Genomic DNA, 17,191 nt, shown 5'->3' on the forward strand with positions numbered 1-17,191 from the left:
TGCAGTGATTTTGGAGCCCCAAAAAATAAAGTCTCACACTGTTTCCCCATCTATTTCCCATGAAGTGATGGGACCAGATGCCATGATCTTTGTTTTCTGAATGTTGAACTTTAAGCCAACTTTTTCACTCTCCACTTTCACTTTCATCAAGAGGCTTTTATGGTACTTTAATATGCTTTTCTCACTTGCCAGTTAAACACAGATCCCTTTCCATGTCAAGGGATACCTATTTATTATTTTTTTGGTGGTGTGTGTAGCGGGGTGCTGCATGTCACCTGGCTTGCAGGATCGTTTCCCACAACCAGGGATTGAACTCTGGCCCTTGGCAGTGAAAGCGTGCCTCCTAACCACTAGACTGCAGGGCAATTTTCTAGTAATATTTATAGCTACAGAGTTCTGGATCCCACTACATAAAAGGAACATGATTTAACTAGTCTACTACAGATATACAGATGATTCACTTTTTGCTATTAATAATGCTATTATTAAGTATACTACATTACCATATCCTTATGAAAATTCACTTAAATGGACAAACATATATATTTAATCTCCATCCGCCTCTCCAGATTACCCTCCAGGAAAGTTTTACCAATTTACACTACTGCCATGAATATACAAGAATACCACCTACACTCAGATGAAATAAGGTATTCTCGAATTTTTTAAAAGTTGACAATGTCAGAAGTAAAGTATTAAAACCAGTTGGTTTTAATCTATGGTTCTTTGGCTATCAAAGAGACAAACTATATCAAATCTTGTATACTTTTATTTTTTCATTAAAATTCTTATCCATCGGAATATGACCCAATTATCTCCAAGTCATTCTCCAAAAATACTTTTATAAAATTAATTTGCAATGTTAAGATTAAAAGTCACACTACCCCTACACCCCAAACACACACACACCCTCACTTCAGAGTATTCTTGTCTACTGATCTAGTTATATATCTCTCAGCCAGTGCAACAATGTTTTAACCTTGAAGATAATAATTACTTTGAAATAGGGTTAAGTCCATCTCTCATTTAGGTGTTCTATTAACTTTCTGGTTTTACTTTTTTGAGATAAATATCAAAAGCAAAGTTTTAAGTTCCAAAAAAAGAAAAAAGGTCCTGTTGGGATTCCAATCAATATATTAAATTCACAATTTAAGGAGAATGACATCTTTAAAGGAAAGATATAAACATTTGAATGCAGAGTTCCAAAGAATAGCAAGGAGAGATAAGAAAGCCTTCCTCAGCGATCAATGCAAAGAAATAGAGGAAAACAACAGAATGGGAAACACTAGGGATCTCTTCAAGAAAATCAGAGATACCAAAGGAAGATTTCATGCAGAGATGAGCTCGATAAAGGACAGAAATGGTATGGACCTAACAGAAGCAGAAGATATTAAGAGATGGCAAGAATACACAGAAGAACTGTACAAAAAAGATCTTCATGACTCAGATAATCACGATGGTGTGATCACTCACCTAGAGCCAGACATCCTGGAATGTTAAGTCAAGTGGGCCCTAGAAAGCATCACTACAAATAAAGCTAGTGGAGGTGATGGAATTCCTTCCAGTTGAGCTATTTCAAATCCTAAAAGATGATGCTGTGAAAGAAAGTGCTGCACTCAATATGCCAGCAAATTTGGAAAACTCAGCAGTGGCCACGGGACTGGAAAAGGTCAGTTTTCATTCCAATCCCAAAGAAAGGCAATGCCAAAGAATGCTTAAACTACCGCACAATTGCACTCATCTCACACGCTAGTAAAGTAATGCTCAAAATTCTCCAAGTCAGGCTTCAGCAATATGTGAACCGTGAACTTCCTGATGTTCAAGCTGGTTTTAGAAAAGGCAGAGGAACCAGAGATCAAATTGCCTACATCCGCTGGATCATGGCAAAAGCAAAAGAGTTCCAGAAAAACATCTATTTCTGCTTTACTGACTATGCCAAAGCCTTTAACTGTGTGGATCACAATAAACTGTGGAAAATTCTGAAAGAGATAGGAATACCAGATCACCTGATCTGTCTCTTGAGAAATCTGTATGCAGGTCAGGAAGCAACAGTTAGAACTGGACATGGAACAACAGACTGGTTCCAAATAGGAAAAGGAGTTCGTCAAGGCTGTATATTGTCACCCTGCTTATTTAACTTATATGCAGAGTACATCATGAGAAACGTTGGACTGGAAGAAACACAAACTGGAATCAAGATTGCCGGGAAAAATATCAATAATCTCAGATATGCAGATGACACCACCCTTATGGCAGAAAGTGAAGAGGAACTCAAAAGCCTCTTGATGAAAGTGAAAGTGGAGAGTGAAAAAGTTGGCTTAAAGCTCAACGTTCAGAAAACGAAGATCATGGCATCCGGTCCCACCACTTCATGGGAAATAGATGGGGAAACAGTGGAAACAGTGTGAGACTTTATTTTTCTGGGCTCCAAAATCACTACAGATGGTGACTGCAGCCATGAAATTAAAAGACACTTACTCCTTGGAAGGAAAGTTATGACCAACATAGATAGCATATTCAAAAGCAGAGACATTACTTTGCCAACAAAGGTTCGTCTAGTCTAAGGCTATGGTTTCTCCTGTGGTCATGTATGGATGTGAGAGTTGGACTGTGAAGGCGGCTGAGCACCGAAGAATTGATGGTTTTGAACTGTGTTGTTGGAGAAGACTCTTGAGAGTCCCTTGGACTGCAAGGAGATCCAACCAGTCCATTCTGAAGGAGATCAGCCCTGGGATTTCTTTGGAAGGAATGATGCTAAAGCTGAAACTCCAGTACTTTGGCCATCTCACGCGAAGAGCTGACTCACTGGAAAAGACTCTGATGCTGGGAGGGATTGGGGGCAGGAGGAGAAGGGGCCAACAGAGGATGAGATGGCTGGATGGCATCAATGACTCGATGGACGTGAGTCTGGGTGAACTCCAGGAGTTGGTGATGGACAGGGAAGCCTGGCGTGCTGCAATTCACGGGGTCGCAAAGAGTCGGACACGACTGAGCGACTGATCTGATCTGATCTGACATCTTTAAGGTGTTGAGTTTCCCCCAAAGGGCATGCGTCCCCATTTATTCAAGCCTTCAGAAAAAGCCTTGCACTAGTTTAGTTACTCCTTACTCCATCCCACATCCTGATTACTATGTGTAACTTTTCAGTGTTCTGAGAGATTTCCTAAGTTTTATCTTCTGGTGTATTTCCTCCTAGATGATAGCTAATTAATTATGCAGTCCACCCCATGTGTGTTTTGTTTTTAATATAAATTTATTTATTTTAATTGGAGGCCAATTACTTTACAATATTGTATTGGTTTTGCCATACATCAACCAAGGGTGTACACGTGTTGAATCCGCCACGGGTATACATGTGTTCCCCATCCTGAACCCCCCGTCCCACCTCCCTCCACATACCATCCATCTGGGTCATCCCTGTGCACCAGCCCCGAGCATCCTGTATCATTCATCAAACCTGGACTGGGGATTCATTTCACATATGATATTATACATGTTTCAATGCCATTCTCCCAAATCATCCCACCCTCTCCCTTTCCCAGAGAGTCCAAAAGACTGTTCTATACATCTGTGTCTCTTCTGCTGTCTCGCAAACAGGGTTATCATTACCATATTTCTAAATTCCATATGTATGTGTTAGTATACTGTATTGGAATGCGACACGACTGAAGCGACTTAGCAGCAGCAGCATACTGTATTGGTGTTTTTCTTTCTGGCTTACTTTACTCTGTATAATAGGCTCCAGTTTCATCCACCTCATTAGAACTGATTCAAATGTATTCTTTTTAATGGCTGAGCAATAATCCATTGTGTATATGTACCACAGCTTTCTTATCCATTCATCTGCTGATGGACACCTAGGTTGCTTCCACGTCCCGGCTATTATAAACAGTGCTGCAATGAACACTGGGGTACATGTCTCTCTTTCAATTCTGGTTTCCTCGGTGTATATGCCGAGCAGTGGGATTGCTGGGTTATACGGTAGTTCTATTTCCAGTTTTTTAAGGAATCTCCACACTGTTCTCTATAGTAGCTGTACTAGTTTGCATTCCCACCAACAGTGTGAGAAGGTTCCCTTTTCTCCACACCCTCTCCAGCATTTATTGCTTGTAGACTTTTGGATAGCAGCCATTCTGACTGGTGTCAAATGGTACCTCATTGTGGTTTTGATTTGCATTTCTCTGATAATGAGTGATATTGAGCATCTTTTCATGTGTTTGTTAGCCATCTGTACATCTTCTTTGGAGAAATGTCTGTTTAGTTCTTTGGCCCATTTTTTGATTGGGTTGTCCATTTTTCTGGAATTGAGCTGCAGGGGTTGCCTGCATATTTTTGAGATTAATTGTCAGTTGCTTCATTTGCTATTATTTTCTCCCATTCTGAAGGCTGTCTTTTCACCTTGCTTAGAGTTTCCTTTGTTGTACAGAAGCTTTTAATTTTAATTAGGTCCCATTTGTTTATTTTTGCTTTTATTTCCAATATTCTGGGAGGTGGGTCATAGAGGATCCAGCTGTGATTTATGTTGGAGAGTGTTTTGCCTATGTTCTCCTCTAGGAATTTTATAGTTTATGGTCTTATGTTTAGATCTTTGATCCATTTTATTTTTGTGTATGGTGTTAGAAAGTGTTCTAGTTTCATTCTTTTACAAGTGGTTGACCAGTTTTCCTAGCACCACTTGTTAAAGAGATTGTCTTTAATCCATTGTATATTCTTGCCTCCTTTGTCAAAGATAAGGCGTCCATAGGTGCGTGGATTTATCTCTGGTCTTTCTATTTTGTTCCACTGATCTGTATTTCTGTCTTTGTGCCAGTACCATACTATCTTGATGACTGTGGCTTTGTAGTAGAGCCTGAAGTCAGGCAGGTTGATTCCTCCAGTTCCATTCTTTTTTCTTGACTGCTTTGGCTATTTGAGGTTTTTGGTATTTCCATACAAATTGTGAAATTATTTGTTCTAGTTCTGTGAAAAATACCATTGGTAGCTTGACAGGGATTGCACTGAATCTATAGATTGCTTTGGGTTGTATACTCATTTTCACTATATTGATTCTTTCGATCCATGAACATGGTATATTTCTCCATCTATTAGTGTCCTCTTTGATTTCTTTCACCAGTGTTTTATAGTTTTCTATATATAGGTCTTTTGTTTCTTTAGGTAGATATATTCCTAAGTATTTTATTCTTTTCGTTGCAGTGGTGAATGGAATTGTTTCCTTAATTTCTCTATTTTCTCATTATTAGTGTATAGGAATGCAAGGGATTTCTGTGTGTTGATTTTATATCCTGCAACTTTACTATACTATGTTCATTGATTAGCTCTAGTAATTTTCTGGTGGAGTTTTTAGGGTTTTCTATGTAGAGGATCATGTCATCTGCAAACAGTGAGAGTTTTACTTCTTTTCCAATTTGGATTCCTTTTATTTCTTTTTCTGCTGATTGCCGTGGCCAAAACTTCCAAAACTATGTTGAATAGTAGTGGTGAGAGTGGGCACCTCTGTCTTGTTCCTGACTTTAGGGGAAATGCTTTCAATTTTTCACCACTGAGGATAATGTTTGCTGTGGGTTTGTCATATATAGCTTTTATTATGTTGAGATATGTTCCTTCTATTTCTGCTTTCTGGGTTTGTTTGTTTGTTTTTTTAATCATAAATGGATGTTGAAATTTGCCTAAGGCTTTCTCTGCATCTATTGAGATAATCATATGGCTTTTATTTTTCAATTTGTTAATATGGTGTATTACATTGATTGATTTGTGGATATTGAGGAATCCTTGCACCCTGGGAAAAAGCCCACTTGGTCATGGTGTATGATCTTTTTAATGTGTTGTTGGATTCTGATTGCTAGAATTTTATTAAGGATTTTTGCATCTATGTTCATCAGTGATATTAGCCTGTAGTTTTCTTTTTTTGTGGCATCTTTGTCAGGTTTTGGTATTAGGGTGATGGTGGCCTCATAGAATGAGTTTGGAAGTTTACCTTCCTCTGCAATTTTCTGGAAGAGTGTGAGTAGGATAGGTGTTAGCTCTTTTCTAAATTTTTGGTAGAATTCAGCTGTGAAGCCGTCTGGACCTGGGCTTTTGTTTGCTGGAAGATTTCTGATTACAGTTTCAATTTCGATGCTTTTGATGGGTCTGTTAAGATTTTCTATTTCTTCCTGGTTCAGGTTTGGAAAGTTGTACTTTTCTAAGAATTTGTCCATTTCTTCCAAGTTGTCCATTTTACTGGCATATAATTGCTGATAGTAGTCTCTTATGATGCTTTGTATTTCTGTGTTGTCTGCTGTGATCTCTCCATTGATTTGATTTTTCTCCCTTTGTTTCTTGAAGAGTCTGGCTAATGTGTCAATTTTATTTATCCTCTCAAGAACCAGCTTTTGGCTTTGTTGATTTTTGCTATGGTCTCTTTTGTTTCTTTTGCATTTATTTCTGCCCTAATTTTTAAGATTTCTTTCCTTCTAACCCTGGGGTTCTTCATTTCTTCCTTTTCTAGTTCTTTAAGTGTAGAGTTAGGTTATTTATTTGACTTTTTTCTTGTTTCTTGAGGTATGCCTGTATTGCTATGTACCTTCTCCTTAGCACTGCTTTTACAGTGTCCCACAGGTTTTGGGTTGTTGTGTTTTCATTTTCATTCGTTTCTATGCATATTTTGATTTCTTCTGTGATTTGTTGGTTATTGAGCAGTGTGTTGTTCAGCCTCCATATGTTGGAATTTTTAAATTTTTCTCCTGTAATTGAGATCTAATCTTACTGCATTGTGGTCAGAAACGATGCTTGGAATGATTTCAGTTTTTTTGAATTTACCATGGCTAGATTTATGGCCCAGGATGTGCTCGATCCTGGAGAAGGTTCTGTGTGCGCTTGAGAAAAAGGTGAAATTCATTGTTTTGGAGTGAAATGTCCTATAGATATCAATTAGGTCTAACTGGTCTATCGTATATAGTTTGTATTTCCTTGTTAATTTTCTGTTTAGTTGATCTATCCATAGGTTTGAGTGGGGTATTAAAGTCTCCCACTATTATTGTGTTATTGTTAATTTCCTCTTTCATACTTGTTAGCATTTGTCTTACATACTACAGTGCTCCTATGTTGGGTGCATTTATATTTATAATTGTTATATCTTCTTCTTGGGTTGATCCTTTGATCATTATGTAGTGTTCTTCTTTGTCTCTTTTCACAGCCTTTGTTTTAAAGTCTATTTTATCTGAGTATTGCTACTCCTGCTTTTGGTCTCTGTTTGTGTAGAATATCTTTTTCCAGCCCTTCACTTTCAGTCTGTATGTGTCCCTTGTTTTGAGGTGGGTCTCTTGTAGAGAACATATATAGGGGTCTTGTTTTTGTATCCATTCAGCCAGTCTTTGTCTTTTGGTTGGGGCATTCAACTCATTTACGTTTAAGGTAATTATTGATAAGTATGATCCTGTTGCTATTTACTTTATTGTTTTGGGTTTGAGTTTATACACCCTTTTTGTGTTTCCTATCTAGAGAAGATCCTTTAGCATTTGTTGGAGAGCTGGTTTGGTGGTGCTGAATTCTCTCAGCTTTTGCTTGTCTGTAAAGCTTTTGATTTCTCATTCATATTTGAATGAGATCCTTGCTGGGTACAGTAATCTGGGCTGTAGGTTATTTTCTTTCATCACTTTAAGTATGTCCTGCCATTCCCTCCTGGCTTGAAGAGTTTCTATTGAAAGATCAGCTGCTATCCTTATGGGAATCCCCTTGTGTGTTATTTGTTGGTTTTCCCTTTAATATGTTTTGATATTTGATCTTTGTTAATTTGATTAATATGTGTCTCAGGGTGTTTTGCCTTGGGTTTATCCTGTTTGGGACTCTCTGGGTTTCTTGGACTTGGGTGATTATTTCCTTCCCCATTTTAAGGAAGTTTTCAACTATTATCTCCTCAAGTATTTTCTCATGGTCTTTCTTTTTGTTTTCTTCTGGGACTCCTATGATTCGAATGTTGGGGCGTTTAATATTGTCCCAGAGGTCTCTGAGATTGTCCTCATTTCTTTTGTTTTTCTTTTTTCCTCTCTGATTCATTTATTTCTACCATTCTATCTTCTACCTCACTAATCCTATCTTCTGCCTCTGTTATTCTACTGTTGGTTCCCTCCAGAGTGTTTTTGATATAATTTATTGCATTATTCATTATATATTGACTCTTTTTTATTTCTTCTAGGTCCTTGTTAAACCTTTCTTGCGTCTTCTCAATCATTGTCTCCAGGCTATTTATCTATGATTCCATTTTGTTTTCAAGATTTTGGATCATTTTCACTATCATTATTCGGAATTCTTTATCAGGTAAATTCCCTATCTCTTCCTCTTTTGTTTGGTTTGGTGGGCATTTATCCTGTTCCTTTACCTGGTGGGTATTCCTCTGTCTCTTCATCTTGTTTATATTGCTGTGTTTGGGGTGGCCTTTGTGTATTCTGGCAGTTTGTGAAGTTCTCTTTATTGTGGAGTTTCCTCACTGTGGGTGGCATGTCAAGATTTCCTGGTTAGGGAAGCTTGTGTCAGTGTTCTGGTGGGTGGAGCTGGATTTCTTCTCTCTGGAGTGCAATGAAGTGTCCAGTAATGAGTTGAGATGTCAATGGGTTTGGAGTGACTTTGGGCAGCCTGTATATTGAAGCTCAGGGCTATGTTCCTATGTTGGTGGAGAATTTGCGTGGTATGTCTTGCTCTGGAACTTGTTGGCCCTTGGGTGGTACTTGGTTTCAGTGTAGGTATGGAGGCGTTTGATGAGCTCCTGTCGATTAATGTTCCCTGGAGTCAGGAGTTCTCTGGTCTTCTCAGGATTTGGACTTAAGCCTCCTGCTTCTGGTTTTCAGTCTTATTTTTACAGTAGCCTCAAGACTTCTCCATCTATACAGCACCGCTGATAAAACACCTAGGTTAAAGATGAAAAGTTTCTCCACAATGAGGGACACCCAGAGAGGTTCACAGAGTTACATGGAGAAGAGAAGAGGGAGGAGGGAGATAGAGGTGACCAGGATGAGATGAGGTGAAATCAAAAGAGAGCAAGCTAGCCAGTAATCACTTCCTTATGTGTGCTCCACAGTCTGGACCACTCAGAGATGTTCACAGAGTTATACAGAGAAGAGAAGAGGGAGAAAGGAGACAGAGGTGGCCAGGAGGATAAACAGGGGAATCAAAAGGAGAGAGACAGATCCAGCCAGTAGTCAGTTCCCTAAGTGTTCTCCACTGTCAGGAACATACAAAGAGATTCACAGAGTTGGGTAGAGAAGAGAAGGGGAGAGGGAGGAAATAGAGGCAACCTGGTGGAGAGAGCAGTCAAGCCAGTAATCTCACTCCCAAGTAAAAATGGGTATTGACTGGGTTCCTAAAAGGTACAAAATTGATAACAAATACCAAAAAGCAAAGATTAAAAATCTAGAGTAGAAGTTGGATTTTCAAAAATACAATATTAAAGGGAAAAAAAAAGTCACAAAGATTATAAAATATATATATATGAAGTTTGCTTAAAAAAATAGGGTCTTTTTTTTGCAAATAGGTTATAAAAATGAAAATTAAAGGAGTAATAGAGGACTTAAAATTAAAAAAAAATTAAGGAATGATAGTAAAAATATATTTAGGACTTTCTCTGGTGGTGGTGTGGGCAGTGTATGGTCAGTTCACTTTCGGATAATTCCTGGATCCGGCTTATATTTCTCAAGATCTATAGGCCCCTTCCTATGTAGTAGGTGCTAACTACAGGGTTTTAATCTATTGCACCTGTCACTTCCAAGGAGGTTCCCTCTGTTTTAGCTTCTTCTGTTTGCTGGTCTCTTCAGTGTCTAATTTCCGCCCTGACACAGGGAGTGGTGGCGGACACTTTTTTAGGCTCACTTGTTCAGTCGTGCTGTGGGGAGGGAGGAACACTGCAAACAAACACTGGCGTGTGCTCGCAGTGACTCAGCCACATTGGGTTTGCCCCCGCTCACAGAGTGTGTGCTTTCCCTGTCTACACTACTTAGGCTCAACCTCTGCTGGGGACTGTCTGAGGCTGGCCCTGGGCTGCATGCACCTCCCAGGTCTAAGCCGCTTAGGTTCAGGCACTCAGGAAGTCCTCAGAGGCGCTGACTCGGTGGGCCTGCATTTTGTGCCCTTCCCAGGTCCGAGCTGCTCTGGTGACCAGGTGTTTGGCAAGTGTGGTAGCTGCAACTTATTGCCTCCCCCATCCCTGCTGCTCGGTTTTCTGGGTGTACAACCAGAGCTCTTACTCAGGAGAATGTTGGCCATCCAGAATCCTAAGAAGTCTTGGTTAGCAACAAAGCCTGCTTCCAGTTTGGTAGATAATGCCTCTCTAGGGCCACGATTGCCCCCTTCTGGCTCTGGCTGCCTGTCACCGGAGGGGAATGGTCTGCAGCTGGCTAGCTCTACTCAGTGCTTTGTTCTGTGAGCGGGCCTGCTGGTGTCTTAGGTTAGGGCTTTTCGCGCAGCTCTTGTCAGTCCTTTGTTCTGTGAGCAGGCCTGGCAGTGTCTTAGGTTAGGGCTTTTCGCCTGGTATCTATCCCACAGTCTGGTTTGCTACCCCAAGTTAGTTCCCTCAGATAGCCCTCGGCATTCAGGCCGGGTCCTTGCTCTAAGCAATGCAGCTACGCCTCCCTGCCCAGCCCGCACTTGCTAGTGGCAGGTGCAGGCGTCTATGCTGCTTCTCTGCTGGGGGAGTTACCGTTGGGCAGGTAATCTGTGGGTTTTAATTATTTATTATTTTTCCTCCCGGTTATGTTGCCCTCTGTGGTTCCAAGTCTCATCACAGACTCGGCAGTGAGAGTGTTACCTGGTGTTTGGAAATGTCTCTCTTTTTTAAGACTCCCTTCCCGGGACGGAGCTCCGTCCCTACCTCTTTTGTCTCTCTTTTTATCTTTTATATTTTTTCCTACCTCCTTTCGAAGACAATGGGCTGCTTTTATGGGTGCCTGATGTTTTCTGCCACCATTCAGAAGTTGTTTTGTGGAATTTACTCAGAGTTTAAATGTTCTTTTGATGAATTTGTGGGGGAAAAAGTAGTCTCCCCGTCCTATTTCTCCGCCATCTTAGGACCGCCTCCCCCCATGTGTTTTTATTTACAAGGTTCTGAAATGGTTTGTTTTCACATCGTTTTGATATTTTAAGACCTCTAATCTTTGATGACTTATTTCCTTTATCTCTTAATATTCTAAAAAAAAACATTTAAAAATTCTTTTCAGAACTTTAAAGTTCTTATTTCTACATTATGGGTATAAAGTCTATTATATGACTACTCTTTGTTGTCTGCATTGTAATTTCTGTTTTAGATACTATCTTATATGAGAGATTCTCTTACATTTATTCATCCCAATTGACAAATACACACTGTAGGGTGAAGTCTCCAAATCAAGTCTTTATTAGTGGTTTGGGCATCTAACCCCTTCAACCCCAGTCCTGGGATGAGCAGGCCATTTTATTTATCCTCTTGCAGTCCTCTGCAGGCCTCATAGTTTATTTCCAGTTTACTCCTATGGACCACATCTCAATTTCCTACCCTATAGAACCCAGCCATCAAAACAACCCCATCTTTTTCTTTTCTCTCCCTCTTTTCAGTGTGGATGTACATTTTAAAACATAAAATACTCTATATCTATCACGTCTTTCTGGTCGAGTCCATGGGCCAAGTTTTAGCCTACTACCTATTTTTGTATAAATTAGCTAAAAATGATTTAAATATTTTTAAATGGTTGAAAATGGTAATTTGTAACAATTGAAAATTATACAAAATTCAAGTAACAGTGCCCACAGTAAAGTTGAAGAGAAAACAGTTGTACTCATTTATGTACTGTCTATGGCTGCTTTGTTCTATAAGAGGAAGGTCGAGTAGTTGTGACAGAAAACATATGGCATGTAAAATTTAAAATATTTGCTACCTGGAACTTTATAGAAAAAAGTCTGTCAACCTTCATTCTAGAACATGCACCGTCTGCTATGGTAGTTACTACCATATATAGCTACTGAACATTTACAATGAGACTAGTCTAAACTGAGATTTGCTACAAGTGGGAATATGCACACCTAATTTCAAACACTATATAAAAAAAAGAATTTATTACGAAGTTTTATATTGACTACATTTGAGATATTTTCAATATAATGGGATAAATAAAATATTATTCAAACTAATTGCACATACCTCTTTTTACTTTTCAAAATGTGGCTACTATAGAATTTTAAATTCTATGGAGCACATATTTCTATTGGTATAATGTCATGGTAGAGAGTTCTGACAAAACATGGTCCACTGGAGAAGGGAATGACAAACCACTTCAGTATTCTTGCCTTGAGAACCCCATGAACAGTATGAAAAGGCAAAAAGAGGACAATGAAAGATGAACTCCCCAGGTCAGTAGGTGCCCAATATGCTAGTGGAGATCCAGTGGCGAAATAACTACAGAAACAATGAAGAGACGGAGCCAAAGCAAAAACAATACCTAGTTGTGGATGTGACTGGTGATGGAAGTAAAGTCCGATGCTGTAAAGGATACTGCATAGGAACCTAGAATGTTAGGTCCATGAATCAAGGTAAATTGGAAGTGGTCAAACAGGAGATGGCAAGAGTGAACATAGACAATTTAGGAATCAGTGAACTAAAATGGACTGGAATGGGTGAATTTAACTCAGATGACCATTATATCTACTACTATGGGCCAGAATCCCTTGGAAGAAATGGAGCAGTCATCATAGTCAACAACAACAAGAGTCTGAAATGCAGTACTTGGATGCAATCTCAAAATGACAGAATGGACTACAGAGAAAGCTGAGTGCAGAAGAATTGATGCTTTTGAACTGTGGAGTTGGAGAAGACTCTTGAGAGTCCCTTGGACTGCAGGGAGATCAAACCAGCCAATCCTAAAGGAAATCAGTCCCGAATAATCATTGGAAGGACTGATGCTGAAGCTCAAGTTCCAATACTTTGGCCACCTGATGCGAAGAACTGACTCACTAGAACAAGACACTGATGCTGGGAAAGACTGAAGGCAGGAGGAGAAGGGGATGACAGAGGATGAGACGGTTGGATAGCATTATCGACTCAATGGACATGAGTCTGAGTAAACTCCAGGAGTTGGTGATGGATAGGGAGACCTGGGTGCTGCAGTCCATGGGGATGAAAAGAGTCGACACAACTGAGCAACTGAACTGAACTGAACCTAAATAACTATCAGCCAGCTAAGAGATGATTCAGCAAATCTGGATAAAAGGACTAATGATCAACTCGTCTCTATTTAACAATGGAACAAAGATGGGATCCATTTTGGTAAGTTATGCTTTCTTAGAAATTTCCATTCTATTCAAGTTTTCAGATTTATTTGCATACTTTCCCTGGTTTCACAAAGAAGTTCTAACTTATGCCAAATCTTTTATAAGGTCAAATGTAATTGAAAATACTCCAAGGCATTAAAAAAAATAAACACTTTTAAACTATTTTTAGAAAGTAAGTATACTGATATCAAAATCTAACAAAAAAATGCATACACACACACACAGGCTAAATTCATTTATATGTTGATAAAAATCCTAAATAAAACATTAGCAAATTAAAAGAGCTCAATATATATACAATTATTTTAAATTTTAAGAGCACAGGAATGACTCAATTATTAGAAAACAGCATTAATAAAATTTAACAAACATTAATCAAGAGCTTTGTTCATAGTGATGCCTTGTAAGGCTCGCTTGACTTCCCATTCCAGGATGTCTGGCTCTAGATGAGTGATCACACCATCGTGATTATCTGGGTCGTGAAGATCTTTTTTGTACAGTTCTTCTATGTATTCTTGCCACCTCTTCTTAATATCTTCTTCTTCTGTTAGGGCCATACCATTTCTGTCCTTTATCGAGCCCATCTTTGCATGAAATGTTCCCTTGGTATCTCTAATTTTCTTGAAGAGATCTCTAGTCTTTCCCATTCTGTTGTTTTCCTCTATTTCTTTGCATTGATCACTGAGGAAGGCTTTCTTATCTCTTCTTGCTATTCTTTGGAACTCTGCATTCAGATACTTATGTCTTTCCTTTTCTCCGTTGCTTTTCGCTTCTCTTCTTTTCATAGCTATTAGTAAGGCCTCCCCAGACAGCCATTTTGCTTTTTTACATTTCTTTTCCATGCGGATGGTCTTGATCCCTGTTCCCCTGTACAATGTCACGAACCCCCGTCCATAGTTCCTCAGGCATTCTATCTATAGGATCTAGTCCCTTAAATCTATTTCTCACTTCCACTGTATAATCATTAGGAATTTGATTTAGGTCATACTTGAATAGTCTAGTGGTTTTCCCTACTTTCTTTAAGTCTGAATTTGGCAATAAGGAGTTCATGATCTGAGCCACAGTCAGCTCCTGGTCTTGTTTTTGCTGACTGTATAGAGCTTCTCCATCTTTGGCTGCAAAGAATATAATCAGTCTGATTTTGGTGTTGACCATCTGGTGATGTCCATGTGTAGAGTCTTCTCTTGTGTTGTTGGAAGAGGGTGTTTGCTATGACCAGTGTGTTCTCTTGGCAAAACTCTATTAGCTTTTTTCCTGCTTCATTCCGTATTCCAAGGCCAAATTTGCCTGTTACCCCAGGTGTTTCTTGACTTCCTACTTCTGCATTCCAGTGCCCTATAATGAAAAGGACATCTTTTTTGGGTGTTAGTTCTAAAAGGTCTTGTAGGTCTTCATAGAACCATTCAACTTCAGCTTCTTCAGCGTTACTGGTGGAGGTGATGGAATTCCTTCCAGTTGAGCTATTTCAAATCCTAAAAGATGATGCTGTGAAAGTGCTGCACTCAATATGCCAGCAAATTTGGAAAACTCAGCAGTGGCCACGGGACTGGAAAAGGTCAGTTTTTATTCCAATCCCAAAGAAAGGCAATGCCAAAGAATGCTTAAACTACCGCACAATTGCACTCATCTGACACGCTAGTAAAGTAATGCTCAAAATTCTCCAAGCCAGGCTTCAGCAATATGTGAACCGTGAACTTCCTGATGTTCAAGCTGGTTTTAGAAAAGGCAGAAGAACCAGAGATCAAATTGCCAACATCTGCGGGATCATGGAAAAAGCAAGAGTTCCAGAAAAACATCTATTTCTGCTTTACTGACTATGCCAAAGCCTTTGACTGTGTGGATCACAATAAACTGTGGAAAATTCTGAAAGAGATGGGAATACCAGACCACCTGATCTGTCTCTTGAGAAATTTGTATGCAGGTCAGGAAGCAACAGTTAGAACTGGACATGGAACAACAGACTGGTTCCAAATAGGTAAAGGAGTTCGTCAAGGCTGTATATTGTCACCCTGCTTATTAACTTCTATGGAGAGTACATCATGAGAAATGCCGGGCTGGAAGAAGCACAAGCTGGAATCAAGATTACCAGGAGAAATATCAATAACCTCAGATATGCAGATGACACCACCCTTATGGCAGAAAGTAAATAGGAACTAAAAAGCCTCTTGATGAAAGTGAAAGAGGAGAGTGAAAAAGTTGGCTTAAAGCTCAACATTCAGAAAACTAAGATCATGGCATCTGGTCCCATCACTTCATAGCAAATAGATGGGGAAACAGTGCAAACAGTGTCAGACTTTATTTTTGGGGGCTCCAAAGTCACTGCAGATGGTGATTGCAGCCATGAAATTAAGAGATGCTTACTCCTTGGAAGGAAAGTTATGACCAACATAGATAGCATATTCAAAAACAGAGACATTACTTTGCCAACAAAGGTCCGTCTAGTCAAGGCTATGGTTTTTCCAGTGGTCATGTATGGATGTGAGAGTTAGACTGTGAAGGAAGCTGAGCACCAAAGAATTGATGCTTCTGAACTCTGGTGTTGGAGAAGACTCTTGAGAGTCCCTTGGACTGCAAGGAGATCCAACCAGTTCATTCTAAAGGAGATCAGTCCTGGGGTTCTTTGGAAGAAATGAAGCTAAAGCTGAAACTCCAATATTTTGGCCACCTCATTCGAAGAGCTGACTCATTGGAAAAGACTCTGATGCTGGGAGGGATTGGAAGCAGGAGCAGAAGGGGACGACAGAGGATGCGATGGCTGGATGTCATCACTGACTTGATGGACATGAGTTTCGGTGAACTCTGGGAGTTGGTGATGGACAGGGAGGCCTGGCGTGCTGCAATTCATGGGGTCGCAAAGAGTGGGACATGACTGAGTGACTGAACTGAACTGAACTGAACTGAATCAAGAGTTTTCACAGATACCAGTTTAAAGATACAATGAAAGACAGGAAGACATTTACAATGATAGCAAAAGATAAAATACCAAAGAACAAACCTACTGAAAAATATGCAAACTTATATGAGAGAAACTTTAAAGCACTCATAAACACCACAAAAGCAAACTTCAACAACATTAAAGACACACTAGCTTCTGGAAGAATACTTACTGTCATAAAGATGTTAATTTTCATAAGTTAATTTAAGATTTTAACCTGGTCTGAAAGTAAACAGGGGCTTCCCAGATGGTTCAGTGGTAAAAAAATCCACCTGCCAATGTAGGAGACATAGGTTTGATCCCTGGGTCAGGATGATACCCTGGAGGAGGAAATGGCAACCCACTCCAATATTCTCGCCTGGAGAATTACATGGACAGAGGAGTCTGGTGGGCTACAGTCCATGGGATCACAAAGAGTCGAACACTAAGCACACATGCATATGGGAGTAAATAAGAGGATTTTAAAGCTCATATGAAAGAAAAGGCAAGAGCTGAAAATTTTAAACTACCAAAAGGAAGAGCAATAATGGGTATCCCAGCCTACAACATATAAATCATATGATAAAGTGTCAAGAAATAAAAAGTGTTGTAATGGCCCACGAGTAGACAGGAATCAATGTTTCTAACAATGAGTGAAGAAGCACTATATACAGGGATAAAGATGGCTGGGGAAAAGTATAAAAACATAGGTCCAGAGCGCATGCTGCTATTAGAAGTCATCTAGAAATATGTGGTCACCTATGATTAAAACTGAAAATAAAATTTTGGACCTGGAAAGACTTCTTGGATTGACCCAAAACAGTACAAAGTTAAGGGAATAGAACTAACTTAGCATATCTCATCCCTGGTCTCCAAACATCCTGATGTTGAGAGTGGAAATAAATCAAGGTCAGCCAAAATCAGGTGTTAAGAATGGTTCCCACGAATCTATACACATGATAAAATGACACACATCTATACACACACATTTACCAACGGCTGTGTTACTAT

At 39.5% G+C, this 17,191-nt stretch overlaps 1 protein-coding gene across 34 annotated transcripts in view; it reads right to left on the minus strand.

Annotated features, from left to right (window-relative positions):
• Positions 1 to 17,191, minus strand: part of PUM2 (pumilio RNA binding family member 2) — a 116,321-nt gene that overhangs the window by 57,263 nt on the left and 41,867 nt on the right. The window lies entirely within an intron of this gene.

Source organism: Bos grunniens, chromosome 11 (assembly GCF_055505025.1).
Source record: "Bos grunniens cultivar Pamir isolate PY7600 chromosome 11, Bosgru_T2T1.0, whole genome shotgun sequence".
NCBI lineage: Eukaryota > Metazoa > Chordata > Mammalia > Artiodactyla > Bovidae > Bos > Bos grunniens.